At 38.5% G+C, this 8,933-nt stretch overlaps 1 pseudogene; it reads right to left on the bottom strand.

Annotated features, from left to right (window-relative positions):
- Positions 1-427: 427 nt before the first annotated feature.
- Positions 428-1,104, bottom strand: LOC130830915 (elongation factor 2-like; annotated as a pseudogene).
- Positions 1,105-8,933: the final 7,829 nt, after the last annotated feature.

Genomic DNA, 8,933 nt, shown 5'->3' with positions numbered 1-8,933 from the left:
GTTGTGCGGCTGCGATGCTTTCTTGCAGGTCTCTGCGCTTCCCCATTTCCACCACGACCTGGCTGGGACGCTGGTGTTGGTGAAGGGGCCTCCGGGCGGAACTGAAAGTGGTCACACACACAGACACTGGGGAAGGCCTGGCCCGTCGCCCGTGTGGGACCTCAAGTTGGGGGTGATGCCAAAGGGCTCTCTGACTGGCAGGTAGGCCTTCACAACAAACATGGGGTGCAGGACACCTGGGACTCCTCAAAGACGCCGCTCCATTTCTGTAGAGGACCCTGTGGATGCCACCAAGCACTTGTTCCTGATAGCGGCTCTCTGCAGGGTGCTGGGCTCCATGAATCCAGGCTGGCGGTCAGCACGCGGCGTAGAGGCGGCACCAGGCGATGGGGGGCGGATCTGGGTGGTGTCCTTGGGTAGCGTCACATCAAGGACCTCCAAGCGCAAGACCCGCGCATTCTCCTGGCACAGCGCCCCCACTGGTCGCCGGCCGCATCTCTCTACTTGATCTTGTTGAGCGACTGCACACCCGTGGTGATGTCAGTGAGCCCAAGCACCAGGGTTTGCAGCCCTTGGCCACGTCCCACTAGTACTTCTTTGCCAGGTAGCCGGCCAGGCCGATGCTCGAGCTCCTGGTGGGCAGACACCTCGCTCTTGATGTCCACCGCCAGGCCACTGGGGAAGGGCCGCGCTTTCATGTGCAACCAAGTATGCTTGTCGCAGGTCTTGGACAGGCAAAGCACATTTGACTTTTCGCTGAAGGTCTCACGGGACCAGATGACCTGGTTGGATTTCATGATAGGGGATATAGGTAGATCACCAGGTGCAGATCAACAGCACCCACAAAGACGTGCTCCCCGACTCCTCAGTGATGCACTGCCCCCTGAGATCCGACTGGGCCTGCTGGCTTCAGCTTCTCCACCTGCTCACCTTGGGCAGGTCAGCCGGGTTCTTGGCTTCCACGGTGAGCCTGACCACGGGGCTTACACTGAACTTCACCACATGCGTGTAGTGGGCGTGCTCGAAGGTGATTATGGAGCCTGTCTTCATCAGGAACTGGTCGACACCCACCAGGCCCATGGTGTTCCCGCAAGGCAAGTACATTTGTGGTTGCCAGGGACTGGGTCGAGGGGGGATGGGGAATGGCAGCTAACGGTATAGGGCTCCTTTTGGGAGTTTTGAAAGTGTACTGGAATTAGATAATGGTGATGGTTGCACAACCTTGTGATTATACTGAAAATACCGAATTGAAAGATGAATTTTATGGTAGTATATGAATTATAACTCAATTTTTTAAAGTTAAATGCAATATTACTTATAACAGCGTTGAACAAAGCTGCATACTGAGTGAATCTCTACATGCCGAGTCAATCTGTGCTTGAGTCTGATTTGACATCCAATTCTTTTTATTGTTTTTATGATATGTCAAGGGAAATTTGTAGCTTTAAGTAAATATATTAGGGAAAAAAGGCTGAAAATTAGTGACTTAAGTATCCAAACTAAGAATATGTGGGAAAATAAACCCAAAGAAAGTAGAAAGAAGATGGGGGGCAATAATATCTGAAATTAACAGAAAGCAGACCAACAACAACAAGGAAAAACCCTAGAGATAATTTAAAAGGTCAGAAATTACCACATTGAAAAATTTAGCACCAATGAATACATCTGGCAAAATTGATCAAGACGAAACAGAAGAAACAAATACAGTATTATAAATGTGAAGGAGGAATATTGCATACAGAGGATATAAAAACAAAATATTTTTCACTGCTGTGGGCCAAGTTTCAGTCCCTGGTGGGAGAACTAAGATCTCAAAAGCCATGCGGTGAGGCCAAAAAAAAAAAAATATATTATTAACTATTGTATCAGTACATGTAAAGTTTAACCAAATGAACACATTTTTAAAGGAAAAACTATAATTTTCCAGTAGTGAATTAAGAATAAGCAGAAAGCCTAAATATTGATATAAATAGTCCTGTAACTAATAATTTATATCAATAGTTTAATGTCTCCCTAAAAATTAAGACATAAGTTCAGCCAAACATTCAAGAAAAATAATACTAAATTTTTTCAGAGAATAGAAAATGAAGAAATATTCTCCATTTCAGTTGTGAGACAATAAACACCTTACTACTAAAGTCAGGCAAGAACAACATAAGAAAATTTTAGGGGCCAATGTTACTCAAGAGCAAAGATGGAAAAATCCTAAACAAATGACTATCAAACCAAATCCAGCGATATATTAAAAGAAAATAAAACAATATAAGTTAAATTTGTCCCAAGAATGAAAAGTTTAACAATTGAAAATTCACGTATGCAACTCATTTAATTTAGGGATTAAAGAAAAAAGTTTAATTGCAGAAAACTGTCAATAGATGTAGAAAAAGCATTCATAAAATTCATGTTCACAATTTATAGTAAACTATAAAAAATGCTCTCTAAAAAGCTCATATTTAGTGTTGAAACATTAAAAGTCTTATCTTAAAAATCAAGAGCAGGGAGATAAGTGAGCACATTTTTATTGCCTACATTTAACAGAGTACTAAAAGATCTAGACTAAGCAATAGAAGAAAGTAAAAACCGAAACTCATTTTCAGATGATCTAACTCATACTAATGAATTAATGACAGTTAAAATTATGCGATTAAGTGTATAAAATTACATAATATATGTATGTTAGCATAGTTACATATAATATATAAAACTAAATCTGATTTGGAAGAGATGAGATAACATAGGGTTCTGTTTCTGAATGTGCATTGTAAGTGCACATTAAGATGTGTGATTTTATCAGTGTTCTCTGTCCTTTACATATGTTACAGATATTTTTACATGTATGAAATATTTTCTGTTTCAACATAGAAAGGTGCTATTCTCTAAAAAAAATCATGCAGTCTCTGTCTGTTAAATGGAAAAGATGCATTACAAAAAACAATACATAGAAAAACAGGCAATATCAGTATCTTAATACAAATAAATAAGTGATGCTGCCATGAAATGCACTTTTGTGTTTAGTGAAAAATTGCCTGAGAATCCAAATATTACAGGCAGTAAGACTAAAATGTACTTTTAATTGTAACAGAAAGTAATATCCCAGAGCTGTCTGTAAACATGAGTCATGTGAAAATACTGTTGGTCAGCATGTTTAAGATATGGCTGTGACTATACAGAACAATTAGAAAGATTAATAATTTGTTTTATTTTTTATTTCAACTGAGAGCACAGAATAGTCCTCCAGTTTGTTATGCTTTATTTATAGTATGATAAGAATTTTGATATAACCATGGTAGTTTCAGGGTTATTGACATAATATAAGGAAAAAATTTATTTTTGATGTGAAGAAAAGTATTATTATGTTGACTATCATCCGGTAGAAGTTAATAAATAAGACCTGACGTTGCATTCTTGTGATGTTAATGGCAAACCTTTTCAAAGGCTGGTACATAATTAGGATCAGTACATCATCCAGCAAAGATTGCTTTGGGCTTTTTAAAAGTTTAAAATTTGCAAAGACTGGTAAGTTTCTGTAGTTTGAACATGGACATCTCAGTGCTTTGCTTGATAAGCTGAATGTTCTCTATAGTAGTTGTTGTTTTACAGAAAGGATGGGGAACTTGATGGTATGACATCAAAGAGAAATTAACTTTAACTGATAATCATTGTTTATGCCAGCATTCCAAATATTGGTTTAATGTCATTTAAATACAAATATCCTGAACTTGCTAACATTTCAAAAGACAATTTATTAACATCATATATTATTTTCCACACAGTTAGCCAATCAGACATATTTCCATTTTGTATGCATTTGCAGGAATAACCTGAATCAAAGAATACATTCCACTATATAATGTGATGTGTGGTTTTATCTGACTGTGTGTATTTCTCCATTGCATAGACAGAAAGTAGGTGTCCTGTCAGGTTTAACATGATTAACTTTCTCCTAATATACCACACACAAGAGCTTTTGCTTACAAACCAGTATGGACTAGCCACTTTCTGTTCCAATACAAAATAAAGAGTCTTTGTCAGATTATTGAAAGGAAAATCACCAGCTCAGCTCTCCAAAGTCTTGGAACAAACTATTAGCTTTTAATTAACACTATAATTAATCCAAAAAATCTCAATAGTTCTTTTCAAATATTTAAACATGAGATAGGCACAAGTATAATTTGATTATTATCCTATCTCTTTCCAAATTTTATCTTTGGAAAAATTGTTTTCTGTGAGAAGCCTGACCCATTTCGCTAGTCTGAGGTTGAGGTCATTTTCCAGAAATGAAAATGTTTTGCTTAAACTTCAATAGACAAAATCTGTGACATGAAATAACATCAGTTTTTTCCAATAATATTGATAGAGTAAATAAAGAGCTAAAAATCAAACTTATTGAAATATTCTGAAGTAAATGTGGTGATGAACATTAAAATCCTACCCAAGATTCGTAATCCTACATGAAATCCACTGTGCAATATCCTCAATTATGTTTGGAATTACTAAATGACTGCTTTCTTTTATTGCCTAAATAAGGTTGTAGTGTTTTGATTGCAATTATAGCCCCACTAATTTTCTCCTTCCAGTCTTCACCTTCCTTTGCAATATGACTTTGCAGTATCTACCACCAAGAGGTGGAGTCTAATCCCTTGCCCCTTGACTCTGGAGGCTGGTCCTGTGACATGCTTGGCTGATAAAATGTAGCAGAAATGATACCATGCCATTTCTGAGCCTTGGCCTGGTGAGCTTCTGTTCCCCCTTGTAAGCCATGAGGTCAGGCTGCTGCAGGAGTATGAGAGAACATGGTGCAGGGCTGTCAGCCTGGTTTTCCCAGCCAATGTCCTAGACCTGCAAAAGCCCAGCCCAGATGAGCAAGATCTGTAATGGTGCTTAGCTGGCCTGTGGCTTACTGCAGATGCATCGTGAGCAGTCTTGGGCCCACCCAGTACAAGTGAGCTAAAAATGAAGTGTTCGTGATACTCTATGCTTGCATTTTTGTGGTTGGTTGTTACATGGCATTGGGGCAACAATGGATTACTCATATGAAGACTCTTGTTCCCAGTTAAAGTACTTAAGAGAAAATTCTATACCAAGGATTGGCAGACTTTTTTTCTGTAAAGGTCCAGATAGTGAAAATGTTTGGTTTAGTGGGTCACATGCCATCTCTGTTGCATATTCCTCTTTGTTTTCTTTCTTTTGTTTCTTTTTACAACACTTTACAAATGTAAAAACTATTCTTAGCTTTTGAGCTGTACAGAAAGGGCTGCGGACCACATTTGACCCATGGGCTGTAATTTGCTGACCTCTGTTCTATATCATACAAAGACATGATATTGCTAACATGATGCAGAATAAAAGATGCAATAGGGGCTTGGGATGCAAAGTAATGCAAAAAAATCTAGTACAATTTTTAAAATAAAATTATACAAGTATTTTTTTCATTTTTAATTTTGTATGTTTCTCTTCAGTGGTGTGCTGGTAAAATTTTAATAACCATCTGACAGGTGGTAGTAAATACTACCACCACAGCCAGTTTCAGCCAGTCAATGGAGTGGAGTTGAGAAAAGATATATACCATTGGCTCACATTGAGCTAGTAAGAGCTGACTCCAGCAGACCAATGTACTACCTACCTATTGTACTACCTATACCATAGTTCTGTAGTAATTATAAAAGAAGTTGACTATAATCCATACAGTGGGTTTTTCTTAAACTGATTTACTCCTTTTTCTTGATCCCAGTAAATTTTGGTTTTGTGACCACTGGTCCTAGAGTTGACTACTGTCTTTACAACTGTCTTCTTCTGTGAGTGACCTGAGTTGCATTTATCTATGGCCTAGTTTCAAAGAAAATCACTTAAGGATAAACTTACCTTTCTTGGTTTGCTCTCCTCCAGTGGGAGAATAGGAAATTATCTTATTTTCAGGCATGATTATTTACAGTCCTTTGAAACCTAATTAGAAAGAAAAACATGTAAATATCAATAATCAAAATTAGTTTATATTTAATTTCGCTAAAAATTGTCAATTCAAGGACTGATAATGTCAGGATAGGTTTCTAATATTTTGCAATGTGTGTGTGTGTATACTAAATTATGTTAAAATGTAAGGAAACCAACAATGTACTCTTTTTCCTATGAGGACTACTATGAACCTATTTAGGAACACTGAATATAAAAATTCTCATTAAGGAGGCATCTTTGATCCCCTGTTCTACTGTTAACTTAAATAGACACCTGGCCTGAGTACTAGATAATTTAGCATTCATCATTGAAGCTGTGGGCTCAAAGCCCTTTGGGAATTCTAAAACCTACATTGTTTCATTTCATATGATAGCAATGTAAACCTTGCTATCATCTCTTCTTTACATTCCCTCAGTTCCTTTTTAAAACATTTTTTATTATGGACAAAGTCAAATATATACAAAGGAAGAATGAATTACCCATGTGATTTGATTGCAGTAATAGCTTCAGAATCTCATGTGACGGAAGTGAATTAAGGTGATTCTTACCCAGCACAAACTCAAAGGGAACCCAGCACACAAAGAGGCTAGATTACGAAAGTCAACAGAAAAGGAGACAGCAGAAACTGATCCAAAGATACACCAGATAGTGAAATTACCAGATATCAACCACTTAACAACTATTTTTAACATGCTTACAAATATAACGTCAAATTTTAAAATTTCAGAACTAAAAATTCTGTTAATTGATATTGCAGTTTTGAAAAGAAGCCAGTTAGAAATCCATGAACTGCAAACTGCTATGTAACTGCAATTCTAAACTCACTGGTTCAATTTGAAAGCACATATGACAAGACTGAAGAAAGAATTAGTGAAACAAGTCCAGAAAAAAAAAACTATCTTGAATACAACAATACAGAAAATACAGAAGCGAGCATAAAATCAGTGTGTTCAACCCCCACTTTCAGGAAGATGGAGTTTATGTACTTATCCCTATTCTTTCCCCTACAAACAAACAAAACACCCTGGATATTATATATAAAATGAATGTAAGACTTTGAAAGGTGGAGAGAAGGCAGACTGGCTAGACACCTTGAGATCAGAGGAACAATCAGGTGGTGAGTTTCCAAGATTTTCTTTTTGCCTTATACATTCCATACTTGAAGTTAAAGAAACCAAAAACCCAGACATGCCAATGAATGCAGACCAAATAAAGCTGTGACAAAAACCTGCTCTCTGTAGCCAAGAGACCAGGAAAGGGACAGCTTAGCAAGAGAGAATACATTTAGATAATAACCTCTTTACTCCAGCCAAACACCCACAGAAAAATCTGGCCCCACAAAGGCAGAGGAGCCTAGATTATTTCCACTCTTGCTAGGTGGTAATGAGGCATCCCCAGTTTCCTCCTGAGGTGATGTCCTGTAGGAATCCAGGACTTCCATACCCACTGGTTGGAGGCAAGCCTCCCCTATCTCAGTGTCAAGGGACACTACGTGGGGAGAGTGAACCTCCATACCTCCCAACAGCACTAATGAGGTACCTCTTCTCTTCCCCGCTGGGATGGCCCCAAAACAAGCTTAATAGTGAGTCGTAACTTTCACTACAATCCAGCAGTAATGAGGCCACACCCTTTTTGCGGTCTCAGTGACGTCCACAAGGGAAGCAGTGACTAGGCACTCCTACCTCTCCCAGTAGGAAGGTGTCAGTAAAGATCTAGTGGGGAGCTAGAACCCACAACCCCTTCTCAGCAATAAGAAGTGGAAATTAAAACCTCAATGAGATATCTATACAGCAAAAAAGGTAACTGCAACATCAAATGCTGGCAAGGATGTGGAGAAACTGGGTCACTCGTACACTTGTGAGAGTGTGAGATGATATAGCTATGGAAAACAGTTTAGCAGTTCCTTTAATTTTTTTTTTTAATTTTTTATAGCTATCACCATTTTTTGATGGCTTATTTATATTTTTATTTATTTTTGGCTGCATTGGGTTTTCATTGCTGTGTGTAGTCTTTCTCTAGTTGCAGTGAGCGGGGGCTACTCCTCATTTCGGTGCACAGGCTTCTCATTGGGGTGGCTTCTCTTATTGTGGAGCGCAGGCTCTAGGCACGCGGTCTTCAGTAGTTGTGGCACGTGGGCTCGGTAGTTGTGGCTTAGTTGTGCCGGAGCAGGTGGTATCTTCCTGGACCAGGGATCAAACCCACTAGCAGGCAGATTCTTAACCTCTGTGCCACCAGAGAAGTCCCAGCAGTTCCTTTTAAAACTAAAAATGACTTCTCAATATGACCCTGCACTTGCACTCTTGAACATATATCCCAGAGAAAGGAAAATTTATTTTCACTTGGAAATTTGTGCAAGAGTATTCTTAGGAGCTTTGTTCACACTAGCCAAAACCTGCATGCTACCCCAATGTCCTTCAGTGATGAATAGTGAAACAAATTGTGTACATCTCTAACATGGAATACTACCCCACAATAAAAGGGAACAGACTCTCCGTATATGCAACAACTTGGATGAACCCCACATTAATTATGTGGAGTTAAAAAGAGCAAACCTCAAAAAAGATATGTATTGCTATATGCAGAATATAGAAAAATGGTACAAATCAACCGGTTTGCAAGGCAGAAATAGAGACACAGATGTAGAGAACAAACATATCGACACCAGATGGGGAAAGTGGGGGGGTGGAGGTGGGGTGGGGTGGGATGAATTGGGAGATTGGGATTGCCATATATACATTACTAATAAGAAAAAAAATATCAAATTGTACACTTTAAATATATGAAGTTTATTGGTGTCAGTTGTACCTCATTAAAAGTTCTTAAAGAAAAACAAACAAAACAGCAACAAAAAGATATTGCGTGATTCCACTTTATTCATGAAATAACATAAGTAAAGAGATGGAGACCAGATCTTTGGTTGCCTAGGGCTAGATGTGGGAAAGGGGTAACATAAAGGAGTGTTGTGATTATGTACAGTTAAG

This window comes from Hippopotamus amphibius, chromosome 11 (assembly GCF_030028045.1).
Source record: "Hippopotamus amphibius kiboko isolate mHipAmp2 chromosome 11, mHipAmp2.hap2, whole genome shotgun sequence".
In the NCBI taxonomy this organism is placed as follows: Eukaryota; Metazoa; Chordata; class Mammalia; order Artiodactyla; family Hippopotamidae; genus Hippopotamus; species Hippopotamus amphibius.
This window is presented reverse-complemented; position numbering and strand designations above follow the sequence as displayed.